Below are 13954 nucleotides of genomic sequence, written 5' to 3'. Positions count from 1 at the left end.
TATTTTAGTATGGCTATCACTGGTGGAAGGGGAGGGAGAGAGGAAGATAGCAAACAAGCAGCAGTGTAGCTTGGCTTAAAGTTAGGTGACATAACTCGGGCTAGAAGCGTCATGGTAGGATTTGAAAAGTTCCATGCTACTGTTGTGATCAAAATAGTTTTTCACAGTATGTTTATCTTGTAAGGCATTAAAACTGAAATTTTTGATTGAAGTACTGTAACACATAACTGAAGTACTGTAGATTTCTTCCTAAAAGCACCTGGAAAGATAGAATTGGCTACTTCAGATGTTAGTCTCTAGTGTCATAAGCATACTCAACTGAAGATTAATTTTGTTTTAAAAATAGTTAACTTTAAACTTTAAAAAGTTCCTAGTATTTCATTTATGCTGAAGATTCTACTCAGCAAAGAAGTGGAAATGACAATTCATGTCTCATGGAAAACTTGAAACTTTTGGCTTTAGTCTGTTCAGCCCTGGACTAAAAAGTTTTAGTAGTTTACTTGACACAGTCCAAGGTATTTAGTGAAGCAAATAGCAAGTCCTCGTAAAAGAAAAGTCAGATGTTACTGTGTTGTCTCCAAATATTAGGTCTGTTGTGTTCCTGCTTATTAAAAATAATCAAGCCTTTTGCAGGTAAAATGGTGTTGAATTTGATTAGATTGTCTTGACTTGTACAGTCAGTTTTATCAATGAGAAGTAAAAGTGTACTGATGCGGGTTTTTATCCCCTGTTGAGTGTTTCTGTACTTTGAAACTTTTGGGCAAATACAATTGTATCTTAGCTTACTTTTGGACTCAATCATCTCTTTGAACGGGCTGGGTGTGTGCTCAGACTGGTGTGTTTGTTCAAGTAAAGGGGCAGATGTGCATAGCAGACTGAGAACTGTGGAATAGAAACACAGCAGGCCAGAACTAGTTTGGCACAGGATGTTGTCCGAGTCCTTGATTAAGCTGGTGGAGCTCAGGATGCAGGTATACTAGACTTCACAAGTTGTTTTGGCACCGTCATATTCTTCCCATTATGCTGAGCCAGGAGGTGTTTGAAATCCAAAAATGAATGAGAACTTGTCAAGAAAACTGGCTGTGCTCTGCAGTGCTATTGGTATTGCTCAGACTTCGTCATAAATGGTGTCAGTGCAAGTGATCTGAGTGTATCCCTCTCTCCACTCCTATTGTACTTGACGTCTTAAAGTGATGATGAGCAGTTGCAACAAGTGTTTCCTATAAAACTTTGAAAATGGTCACTGTGAAAACAGATTCTATTTAATTTGTGTTAACATCTAGTTAAAAGAAAGTTGTGTGCCTTGCATAATGCCAGAGTTCTCTGCTATTTATACTCACTGTACTTTGTATCCTCTAAACATAAAGAACTTGCAGAATACTGTCTGCTGTAAAATTAGCAGTGCTGTCTAAATTTGATCCAATGCTTAAAACCTGTACAATTTTCATTTTTAACATCAGTTGGATTTATGCTAGTGAAGACTCAAAGCTAACTGTTTCTCTTAAGTTCAGAATGTCTAGCAGTGCACACTCCTTTATATTGAACAAAGTGAAATGCTTTTAAAGATAACGAGGGGAAATTGCCTGGTTACTTGAAAAATATGCCACAGTAGTGAAGTAAAGTATATTTTTTTAGATTGATTCCAGCCCGTTGTAGGTATATTGACAAAGAATTACAAGCTATTGGAGTAAACTTCAGAGATTCTAATTTTTTTTCCTGCTGGCAGTGATTGACAAGTATAGCTTTATTCCAACTGTTAATGGGTTGATGTATTATTGAAATGATTTCTATGTCTCCTTGTTAAGAAAAAGGAAGTTTTTAATAGCACATTCTACCGTATTTTTTAACAGAGAGAAATCTGGCAGTCTTTGGAGGTAACATGTACAAGCCTCTGGTGCTTTTGTTCTATTGTAACACCTGCAAGCCCCAGCTCTGATGGTTCTGATTTTGTATTGCATTCTTGTATCCCTTTCTCAATGTTTTCACTTTAACAAATGTGTTTTGAGAGAAAAAAAAAAAAGGAAAAAAAGAGGGACAAAGTTGTCAAAACTGAAGTTTAAAGACTAAAAGGTAATAATTGGGGCAGTCAGATCCTGGAAGATATGGAGGACTGATTTTGGTGGAAAGAAAAAAAGCTTTTCTGCTCTGTTGATTAAAATCCTGCTATATAATGTAATACTAAATAAAAAATGCTAACTATCGGGTTTGTTTTCACATTTGCAGTCAATTGAAAGGCTAGGATTGTGTCTGGGGTAAAACTCCAGCAGCAGTTCAAAGGAGACTAGATAACGGTGCTACATCGTTGGTTCAATTTGTATCTGAAAGAGGTGAAGGTTAGAACAATAGAAGTGTGAGCAGAGTGCATCTTAAAACCCTCCTGGGGTTTCAAGAACAAAAGAAGAAAGATCTTGCAAACTCCTTTTAATTTGTGTTGCATGGTTTATGGGTAGCTAACTTCATGTAAGTTACTGGGTGTACATTTGAATCCAGAAAGAATACAGAACACATACTAACCATTTGCAAGGTATGGGGCAATTCTAGCAACATTTCCTCATCTTCTGTAGTAGCAGCACAGAGGCAATTATTGGACACATCAGTGAAGTTGAAAGCTGAAATTTTTTAACCAAAGGCACAGACATGTAATTTTTCAGATCCTTTCAAATCTTTTAAGTTTTTTTGGCTTAATTAACCATCAAGTGCTGTAATCTGGGCTTAAACTATGTGGGGATGTTAAAAAGAAAAGTGATTGCTCGTAAAATATGCCTTCAGTTGAGTTGTAGCACCTTCCTAGTTCTTACCTGCTGGTAGCTTCTGGCTTCTCACTACGGATTTCCATTTAGACAGCTACTGTTTATGGGGCTGCCAGTGTGTCTGGACCAATAAGTGGAGTCAGGCGACTGAAAACCTGAATTTTTAAAGGCCTTTTACTAAATACCAAGAGGAATTGTCTTTGGTTCCTATATGAAGATTCTTTATCATCGCTCTTTCAAAAATAGGCGATATCTGCATGAGAGTGGGGAAAATTGTGGTTTCCGATGGAGATCTGTAACTGCTTCAGATAAAAGGTATAAAAATCCTAGTACTCAAGTTACCTACCAACAATACCTTTTCTTTGTCTTTGTTAATAAGTGGTTGGTTTCTGGGGTTATAGAATCACATATAACATTTTACGTAACTAGATGTTTTCATTGTAGGATTAGGATTTTTCAACAGTGGAAGTTAAAACATATCTATGTAAGGGGAAGGAGGAAGGGAAAGATCACCAAAACTTGAGTTTTTTTAGGAGTTGATGGCATGGGTCCATAAGGCTTCTTGCTTCTCCATGGTGAACTTTGGAAGCCCTTGTTATCTTGCATGGAATCATAGAGCAATTGGTGCAAATCTACACCATCAGGTCAAATGACAACTAAAAGTCACTTGCTATTTTGAGTTGCTTGTCTGTTCTGCAGAGGACATAGTAATGAAGATTACAGGCTGTTTCAGCTGTGGTTAAGTCTTAAATGACTTTCTCTGAAGTGCATGAATATTAAACATTTTAAAAAGTGATGTAGGTTCAGATAGTAGAATCTCACTGAAGGTTTGGTTTTAAAGGACTTTGTTCTTTATGAGATTCAGGGCTAGTTTTGGCTAATTCTTAATTACTGGAAGTCAAGGATCTCTTTTTCTCCTTCTAATCCATGTCTAATGAATTGAAACAAAGTGCCTTTTTAATGGCTTGTAGTTTCTGTCTCTAAATTCTCAACAAGGAGGATGTTGGAACTTATTCTTCTAGTGTATGACAAATATGTCTATAACATTTTGTCAAGACTTAATCTGGGCTATTACTCAGGTTAAGAGTAGTCTTCAGAAGCCTCCTGCCTCTAGCAGTGATTTTGATCTCTGATAATGAGCCAGATTTTATTTAGAGGAGGTGGTAGTGGTATTCATTAATGCGATGAAGGTCACTCCTGAGATAATGCTGTGTTTTTTATAGTATTTTTGAAGACTTTAAGAGCTTTGACACTGTAAGACCTCTTCCCAGTTTTATCAGTGGTTGTAACACATGTTCATCAGAAATGATCTTGTACCCTCAGCGCTAAACAAAGGAAACAGCAGAATGTAGAGAGCAGTGTGAATGTAATTAAACTAGTGATTCTTTGTCAGAAATGGAAGATTTTTTAGTAGGATCAAATCTAGCCAGTCAGGCATTTTTATCCAGGTTATCTTGCAGAAAATTTTAGCTTTTGTTGCATAAATGTTCTCCTGCATCCCAGTAGTTGTTAGTCCACTCTTAGGACTGTGTTAGGACCCTACCATGAACAACTCATGATCTGAACAACCAAGTATGTTTTAATTGGAAGAAGTGTCTGGAATGCACCTTGCTTAAGAGTTTTGCAGGATGTGGTTTCACAGACTGTGGAGGCAAGCTAATGAGTCGCTGCTGCCAAAGGAAGTTCAGTTTTCCCTCTGCAGTGCATCCTCTTCCCTTGAGGGTTCTCAAGTTCTCCTTTAACCTTTCTATGAATAAGTGAATTTATCAGTCCAGCAGAAGACTATCCACAGAATTATGAGTCATTCCCAAAGCATCCCTAAGCCTTGTAACAGCAATACCCGTATGGAAGATGCTTTTTTAATGAGACTCTATTAAGAGCTGCTTTGAGCAATATAGTGATGGGATTCTAAAGTTCTGCTAATCAAGGCAGCTAGATGGCAGATAAGGAAAAATGTTTTCTCCTTCAAAATGGCAAAAGAATTTCTTGCAAGAAAGTTTACTGACAGTGTAATCTATAAAAGCTTTTCTAAACAAAAGTTTAATTAACTAAACTTTATTTTAGTTATATGCCTTGCACAAAGGTCTTTCATATAGATTAGTATTACAGGTATTATATGATAAACCACAAAACCAGTAGTACGTTCATATGATTAAAAAATCAAAAATAATTGTGTTGATATTTTAGAGCTTTGAGACCATTAAACAACCTTTTCTGATTGGTTTATATTACAAATGGGACAGATTTCTTTAGGTTATCTAATACTAAATGAAACATGTGCTTTGAGAGAGTGTATTTCCTCATTTTCCCATCTTAGTTCTTCTCTGTTTATGCTGCAGCTGCCTAAGCTCTACCAGAATGAAATGGAAATGGCTTATATCACTGTAACAGGATTTCAGAGTATTGACAGATACATTGAATGCTTGCTGTTTCTCACTATTGGAATACTTCTGCAACTCAAAACCAGTGAAAGCAGCTGTGTAAAAAAGGTTTCTGTGGAGGGTAAGGTACCAGCTGAGCTTGAATACAAACTTGTAGAGGTTTGCACATAATAGTCAAGTGAGTTTTAAAAACTCTGTCATCCCTGTTAACAGATGAATGCAAAAATTATGAAAGATACTTGCTTGTCCTATGATTCTTTCTATTTAATACTGCGCCTGCCCCCCCCCCCCCCGAGATGGTACTCAGTCTGCTGGGGTGTGTAAAAGGAGGGCATAAAATTCTTGGTAATAAAATTTCATCCTAACTTTCTCTAAATGGGCTTAGTATTGTGGTGATAATGGACATTGTAGTTAAGTACCACATCTCTAATTTTAGTGATGTTGAGTACAAGCAGAGCAACCAAAACCAGTGCAAGACACCAAGTTTTAAAAGAGTTTTGAGGTTTCCAGAACCTTTTTGTCTTGCCCTTTCCCTTCCCTCTGCTTTTCTGCTGATTCCTACTCTGTCCGCTATATTACTTGCCTCAGAGGTTAAAAGGAGGAAGTGATTGGGAAGGCTGGGGTTGAAGATGAGAGGATCCTGTTTCCCTTAACAGCTGGTGCTGCAGGTGCAATGAAACTTAAAATTTTCATGGTGTTGCAGTAGAGTCACCTCATATGCTCTCAGTGTGGAAGTCTCCAGAGGCACTGCTCATGGCCGATCTTTTGCCAAAGACACTTTTCCTCCAAAGATGAAGAACTTCAGTACTGGTTCTAAAGTTTGGAGTTCTGATCCTGGTGGTTGGTGTCTGGTGCTAATGGTGATTCAGTATCTTTAGGTCTGAAACTTGCCTGGCTGGCTAGGTGCCTCTTAGTGACTGATGTAGGAAAAGTCAATTAACTCTATCCTGTCTTAAATGATGGAAATTCACAATACTAAATGTCCCTGTATTTTTGTGGTAGTATGTTTACTGCCATTTTAAATGTCCATTCAAGAAACCTAGCAAAGTTTAATCAATGTTTTTTTCTTTCTGAGGTTTACAGTCTAGCTTTATGATATTAATACACACAACCGATACAATTTAGGAACCCTGACTGTAGTACGCTGCTTTTGAGATGGCTACTTTATTTGAGGAAAAAACCCTAAACCACCATGTAAACAACCCTCCTTCCCCCAATATCTTAATATGCTTCAAGAAAAGAATAGAAAATTATTTTTAGCCCCTCTTAAAGTACTCTGAGAATTGGATTAATCTTGCGTTTTGTACACTTTTGGGTAGTTACATGGATGCATGATTTTTGTAATTAATGTTTCTTTCTCTGGGGTGAGTGCTTTTGCCAATCAACGGTCAGCTTTTTTTCTTTTCCATTTTACATCTTTATATCTTTCTTTTATTTTCCCCCTTTTTCTTTTGTAACATAGCCGCAGTCATTTGGATTAGTTCCAATGACTTCTGAGTATTGATTTTAACACATTGAGGTACAATGAAATCTGTATGGAAATTTTTAAGCTCAAGGTAGATCACTGTAACTGCACTTCAGGTAGCTTTTTAAATTAATACTCTGATTGAAAGAAAACTGAAAAGCTATGAAAAAATTCTTATATCATGTATTCTGATCATGTTTTATTTCTGATAAGAGATGCCTGCCATCTGTTGCCACTTGAAAAGCATCCTATTGCTGAATTATGAGAATGTGGTGTCTTCCATAATTACACTTGCCAATGTGTCTTGGGTGGATGTAATACATATTTATCCCTTGCCTGACTCTGTATGAAGAGTTGAGGCAGTAGAAAGAGTGAAGGAGGAAGGATATGGGGAATAACACGCTGGGGCTGACAGTTGTGATGGTAGGTGGGAAGCAATCAAGTAAGTAGGCCAGGTTGCATTTAGTGTGTATATACATTTTGCTTACTTTAAAAATCTGCTGTTCTCATACTTTTTACTCTTATTGCTCCTCTTCCTAAACAGAACCTTTTAAAATGCCAGCTCTGATTTAGTATTGATGCTTTATACATATTCATATAAGCCAATTTTCAATCATCATTGCTTGAAGTCAGGAAAATCTTAGTCTTGCATTTCTTTGCACTGTGTTTGCTTTCACCTTCAGAGCTGAAGGCAGCTAATGCCAAAATCTGTCTCCCGCTTGATAGAAGCAGGGTGCTTAATTTCTGTGCTCTTTTGAATTTCCATTTGTACATTTTAAATGTGCTTTCATTTTCTTTCCTTATATATACTCCTGCAACAAAACTCTATAGCAGGCTTCTACACGAAAGATTTGAAGAAGTTACAGGTAGTCTTTACAAGAGGGGATTAATAATGGATGCACTGCAAATCAAAGAATTGAAGGTATGGCATAGTTTGTATTCATTGGTCTGCAGTTGGCATACCGAGAAGGAAAAACACATATTTATTGTCATCTTTGTGAGTTTGCTGTGACCCTGCTGTATCAGGGGCTCCATCTTAGAGAAACAATAAAAGTCTGAAGTATCATCTGGATCATTTAGTTAACTTTGCTGATGTGTCCACCATCTCCCACTGTCTCTAGGTAAGTAAACAAGGCTTCTGATTACCTACATTAACTGAAGTGTGAGACTATTACAGATATTTGGGAATGTTTTTCTAAAGTCCTCCTAAACTTAGCTCTTAGTTTATGCATGTGTTTTCTTTCCATAGTATGTGTTTAGCTTAAATAAATAACTCTTTCTGCTTTCTCCTTGTAAGTAGCAGTCATACTGCCCTCTCAGGCCAGGATGTGATAGGGGAATATAGGAAAGGCAGAGGTTTTTTTTTCATTCACACTGTTCTGATTGTGATAACCCTTCCTGGTACTTAGTCCAGTTTCATGCCATTCTTCCTTAATGTGTTCAGCTAGAATTGAGTATTATTTCAGAAGGTGTTTCACCAATGGCTTACAAAATTGCACTGACAGCAGACTGTGGCTATTGAAACTAACCCATGACACATTCTCGGTTATTATATAGCTGATTATGGCTGCAGTAAATATTGTTAATGTTTGAAACTTGTGCTTTCACATGTTTGGATGGAAGGCACTGTATATGGGGGATTTTATATTACTAAGTCATGGTGACTATGAATTCAGACCTACTATGAATCTAATAAAGCTCAACATTTACCGAAAATGAAATATGAGTCTCAATGCAGGGATGACGTCCATCTTATTTTCAGTGTTATGTTACGCTAATGGGTAGACAAAGATGTAGATGAGTTTTTAAAGTACAGTCGTCGTCTTTAAAGAAGATAAATAACTGCCATAATTTGAGTATTTGTGTATCTCTTTCGCTGTAGACGCTTTGAGGGGTTGGTTGTGTGGCCATTTTTAGCTAAAATTTAGCAAGCAGGTAGTAGTTGTTTGACTGTTCAGGACCCTAATACAGTCAGTTTTAATACAGACTCCAAATCTAAGTAATGTATGAGAGAAAATATTTAAATAAAACCTTATATTAAAATGTCTTAGTATCCAGCCCTGGTATGACACCTGTGTGTCAGTAACTTTGTAACTAGTAACTTTGAGTTTTTTATGATTAGATGCCAAACTGAGATAGAATGGCTCTGTTGGTTTGGGGTTTTTTTGGTTTTTTTTAAGTATAGTTAACATTTTGATAGTACTTTTGTGAATTTTTGAAGAAAGTTAATTCCTGTAACAGCTGGGAGGAGGTGGTGTTTGGTGTTCCTCATTCTTCTCTGCAAAATGAAATGACGGAAAATAAGGTACCAAAATCTGTGTGAAGGGGCGTAGGACCCAGTTTTGAATCACTTGGTTGTCAGTTGCATTGCTATATCTTCTGCCTTGCTCAAGTCCTTTTTTCCTCATTATGTCTTTTACTAATAACATGCAAGACAGAAATTTTGAAGTGTCATCTTTGCTGTTTTGACAACTTACTCCAGGGCATAATTCATTTTGTGTAGACAGAAGGAGGTGTTTTATGGGAAAGTGTTGGATAGATCAGTCCCTCATTACACCATAACAGGTAAGTATGTGGGGTGAATAAAGATTAAATAGGTAGATTTAATGCTACTATGTCCTGATTATTACTTCTACTTTATCTCAAATGTTTGTGTCACTCTTTACATGTCATTTATTAACAGTGGTGTCTTGTATTTTGCATTGAAATGAATGAGACCTGTGTAAAAGTGAATGTGGTTTGCTTTGGGGTGGACATTTCTTAAGGTACCTTAGTGCAACTGTTCGTAATGGTGTGACTACACCCCAAGTAGTTTCTCTTTAACCTGTTAGTCAAGTCTCCTCAAAAAAGACCAAAGTACTCTTGAACATAATAGGTCAAAGAAATGAGTAATACACGGTCATTTTCAGAGGATGTTTTTATGAAAGTGATGTGATATTAGAGTCTCTTCTTTGTTTTTTATTACCTGATGGCTGACGTTGTCATTAATCATGATCTAACTTCTCTAAAATAATGTGACAGACTTTATTTCAAAGAAGTTGGCTAAAGATCACTTTATTCATACTTTGCTTGACTTGTCTAGTCACCAACTACTCTTTGACTTTTCATCATGAATTAAACTCTTAAAAACTTGAGTAATGTGTAATGACTACTGAATAGTAACAATTTCTGACTTAAAAATCTGACTAGTGTAAAACCCATCACTGAAGCAATCTCTTGGGTAGTAATATTGAAGATCGAGTTATACTTACTGCGTACAGGCAATTTTACTACAGAAATATTCAGGCAGATCTTAGTTTGGTTGCTAGGTGGTTGCAGGGAGGGAGAGAAAAAACATCTCGCTCATCTGTCTAGTTATGGAACCAAGATTAGAGATTAAAAAACCCCAACAAAACAAAACTAAAACAACCCTTCCAGTTACCAGCTCACATAGTGAGTTTAAAACTGGGTTCATGAGCTTTGGGGTTTATTTTAAATTTTCTCCAGTATTCTTGTGGGGATAGTAATACTCTTGTATTAATTAAAACTTTTTAGATGTCTGTCTTGGAGGGGCTTTTACTTGCTGTCCACAAAGTAAGGTGGGGTTTTTTTGTTGTTCTTTTTTGCTGGTTCTTGAGAACAGTGCTTAAAAGAAATAGACTTGGGGAATATTTCAGAGAGAAAGATGTGATAGCAGTCTGGAGCTTTAGGTACTGTTCTGTTCCAGTTGTCCTTCTCTCTTCACCTTCCCTTTTGCTTAGTTGTGTGACTCTGGCTTTGTGAATGTCTTTTGTAGGCCAAGTGTTCTTGATGCCAGGAGGCAGTACCTCTGACACATTCAGGATACTGGGAAGAAACCAATAACTTGCCTGCAGCTTATGAAGTTATACCTTCTAAAGAAAGCTCCTGATTTATTAGGGAACAGTGAAGCGTCTCAGCACCCTCATGCTCCTTCTCCCCCCCCCCCCCCCCCCCCACCCCCAAAATATTGGAGTATGTAAGAACAAAGGCATGGTGACTTTCTAATCCGTTCATGAAAGGTAAGCACGTTCTGATAAGATAAGTTTTATATAGGCCTTGTGATATGCTAGTTTTTATCTTGATGGACTAACCTGATCTCAAGCTATGACAAGGTGACCCACTTAGTGGATGATGGAAAGGCTGCGGATGTTGTCTACCTAGACTTCAGTAAAGCTTTTGACACTATTTCCCGTGGCATTCTCCTGGAGAAACTGGCTGCTTGTGGCTTGGATGGGCATATGCTTTGGTGCGTAAGAAACTGACTAGATGGCTGAGCTGTAAGAGTGGTGGTGAGTGGAGTTAAATCCAGCTGGTGGCTGGTCACAAGTGGTGTTCCCCAGGGCTCAGTATTGGGGCCAGTTCTGTGAAATATCTTTATCAATGATCTGGATGAGAGGATTGAGTGTGCCCTCAGTAAGTTTGCAGATGACATCAAGTTGGGCGGGAGTGTTGATCTGCTGGAGGGTAGGAAGGCTCTACGGAGGGATTTGGACAGGCTGGATCAATGGCCGAGGCCAATTGTCTGAGATTCAGCAAGGCTAAGTGCCAGGTCCTGCACTTGGGTCACAACAACCCTGTGCAACACTACAGGCTTGGGGAAGAGTGGCTGGAAGGCTGCCTGGTGGAAAAGGGCCTGGGGTGTTGGTCGACAGCCAGCTAAATATGAGCCAGCAGTGTGCCCAGGTGGTCAAGAAGGCCAATAGCATCCTGACTTGTGTCAGAAATAGTGTGGCCAGCAGGACTAGGGAAGTGATTGTTCCCCTGTACTCAGCACTGGTGAGGCTGCACCTTGAGTACTGTGTTCAGTTTTGGGCCCCTCACTACAGGAAAGACATTTTGTTGCTGGAGCGTGTCCAGAGAAGGGCAATGAAACTGGTGAAGGCTCTAGAGAACAAGTCTTACAAGGGGTGGCTGAAGGAACTGGGGTTGCCTAGTCTAGAGAAAAGGATGCTGAGGGGAGACCTTATTGCACTCTACAACTACCTGAAAGGAGGTTGTGGCAAGGTGGGTGTTGGTCTCTTCTCCCAGGTAACAGGGATAGGATGAGAGGAAATGGCCTCAAGTTGCACCAGGGAGGCTTAGATTGGATATTACAAAAAAATTTCTTCACCAAAAGGGTTATCAAGCATTGGAACAGGCTGCCCAGGGAAGTGGTTGAGTCACCACCCCTGGAGGTATTTTAAAGATGTGTAGATGTGGTGCTTAGGGACATGGTTTAGTGGTGGACTTGGTAGTGTTAGATTAACATTGTGTTAGGTTGGACTCAATGATCTTAAAGGTCCTTTCCAACCTAAATGATTCCACGATTCTATGATCTTTAGTGAAACTAACTTAAACCTGTGTTTTGAAATAGCGATTATGAAGGAACTGAGATTGGGTTGTAATTGGCTAGAAGCTCAAATAGTGGAGAATGTTATGTTGGTTGTAAGAATCAAGCTGTTAAGTCACACTTAGTTGTGGCAGGCAGGCAAGTCCCTGAAAGATACATTAGGGTAGTGGCTCACCTGAATAATTATGTGCACTTTGTGCTGTGTAATTGAAATGGTTAGGTGGTTAAACCCATTTTTTTCTAGTAGTAAAGGCAGCTAGTATTTTACATGTGATATATGTAAATTAAGGCTCTTTATTCTAAATGTCGTATTTTAAGATAACATGAACTTCAAGAAGCTATATTCTTCCTGCATGTTTCCAGTTTCCAATACACAGAGTAAAAGATAGCATGGCTGAGTTAGTCTTTGGAGGTTCACCCTATGCTTAAGTATATTTGTTAGATTATTCTGGATTTGGAAGAGGAGGGAAATAGTCTTTCATCTAGCTTTAACTGGATTTAAAAAATACATATGATGACTTCCAGGCATGATGACTGTTGTGTTTTTTAATTGGGAAGAACTGTAAATATTAAGGGGACTTCACAAAATGTTCATTTAGCAGATTTTTCCAGTGGATTTCCTTAAGGGATCATCTGCACTATCTTAGACCTGAGCACACGGAAGTAAAGTTACGCTACTTGGTCATACATGTATGTTTGTCTTCTTTTCTGAATTGCAGCTGAAGTATGTATCTAATTGTCAGCAGCTTACTCTGGTTTGGCATTCATATGTTCCACAAGCATTGCTGTGAGAGACTAAAAGGGATAACTGTTTCTAAGCATGCAGTAGAATGCCCTATTTTGATAGGTCTGGTACAGACAAAATAATACTTGCTCGTTGGCAAGCTAAGAAATAACTTCTTGGAAGAAGAACTCCTCTTGGTCAGTGTCCATCCTGTGTTCTGCACCCTCTGATTAAGTATTTCCCTTTTGCAGGGCAGAAGAACAGCTTACACTTACTTTGCTTAGAGTCATAGAACCATAGAATGGTTTGGGTTGGAAGGGACCTTCAAAGATCATCTAGTCCAACCCCCCTGCTATGGGCAGTGACATCTTTCACTAGATCAGGTTGCTCAAAGCCCCTGACCCTGGACAATTCCAGGGATGGGGCATCCACAGCTTCTCTGGGCAGCCTGTTCCAGTGTCTCACCACCCTTGTAAAACTATCTTCCTTATATCCAATCTAAAGCTACCCTCCTTCAGTTTAAAACCGTTGCCTTTTGTCCTGTCACTGCAGGCCCCGGTAACAAGTCTCTCTCCATCTTTCTCATAAGCCCCCTTTCAATATTGAAAGGCCACAATAAGGTTTCCCCAGAGAAGTTGCTTCTCCAGGCTGAACAACCCCAACTCTCTCAGCCCTTGCTTATAGGAGAGGTGTTTCATCCCTCTGATAATTTTTGTGGCCCTTATCTGGACCTGCTCTAACAGGTCCATGTCTTTCTTGTACTGGGGGACACAGAGCTGTACTCTACGAATTTACGCATTACTTAGGGTGGGGTGTCATGAGAGTGAAGTAGATGGGGAGAATCACCTCCTTTGATTTGCTGGCCATGCTTCTTTTTATGCAGCCCAGGATACAGTAGGCTTTCTGGGCTGCAAGCACGCATTGCCAGCTCATGTCCAATTTTCTTCTCATCAGTATCACCAAGTCCTTCTTTCCTGGGTTTCTCTCAATCCCTTCACCCCTCAGCCTGGATTGATACGGGGGATTTCCCTGACCTAGGTGCAGGACCTTGCACTTGGCCTTGTTGAACTTCATGAGGTTCACATTGGTCCACTCCTCAAACCTATCAAGGTCCCTCTGGATGACATCCCTTCTGTCAAGCTTATCAACTACACCACTCATCTTGGTGTCATCCACAAACTTGATGAGAGTGCACTCAATCCCACTATGTCAGTGATGAAGATACTGTGATGGTCTAGCAAATTGTAGCCAATGTCTCAAACATTTGTTAAAGAACTTTGGTGGAGAAGATGGCCTCTGTAAAAG

The 13954-nt window shown here is 38.9% G+C and overlaps 1 protein-coding gene across 9 annotated transcripts in view; it reads left to right on the top strand.

The window, feature by feature from the left end:
* PCGF3 (polycomb group ring finger 3) overlaps nucleotides 1–13954 on the top strand; it is a 62973-nt gene that overhangs the window by 12595 nt on the left and 36424 nt on the right. For 4 of the 9 annotated variants that reach the window (XM_041120809.1, XM_041120817.1, XM_041120816.1 and 1 more), the window contains exon 1: nucleotides 8437–10615. The exons of 3 other annotated variants lie outside the window; for them this stretch is intronic. The gene's annotated coding sequence lies outside the window, so the exon portion shown is untranslated. Of the gene's footprint in view, nucleotides 1–6354; nucleotides 7718–8436; nucleotides 10616–13954 lie in introns of those variants that run through there. 2 more of the 9 variants (XM_041120813.1, XM_041120811.1) reach the window with 2 other exon arrangements.

This window comes from Aquila chrysaetos, chromosome Z (genome assembly GCF_900496995.4).
Source record: "Aquila chrysaetos chrysaetos chromosome Z, bAquChr1.4, whole genome shotgun sequence".
Classification (NCBI taxonomy): Eukaryota; Metazoa; Chordata; class Aves; order Accipitriformes; family Accipitridae; genus Aquila; species Aquila chrysaetos.
Note: the sequence above shows the minus strand (reverse complement) of the source record. Positions and strands in the feature narration are given on the sequence as shown.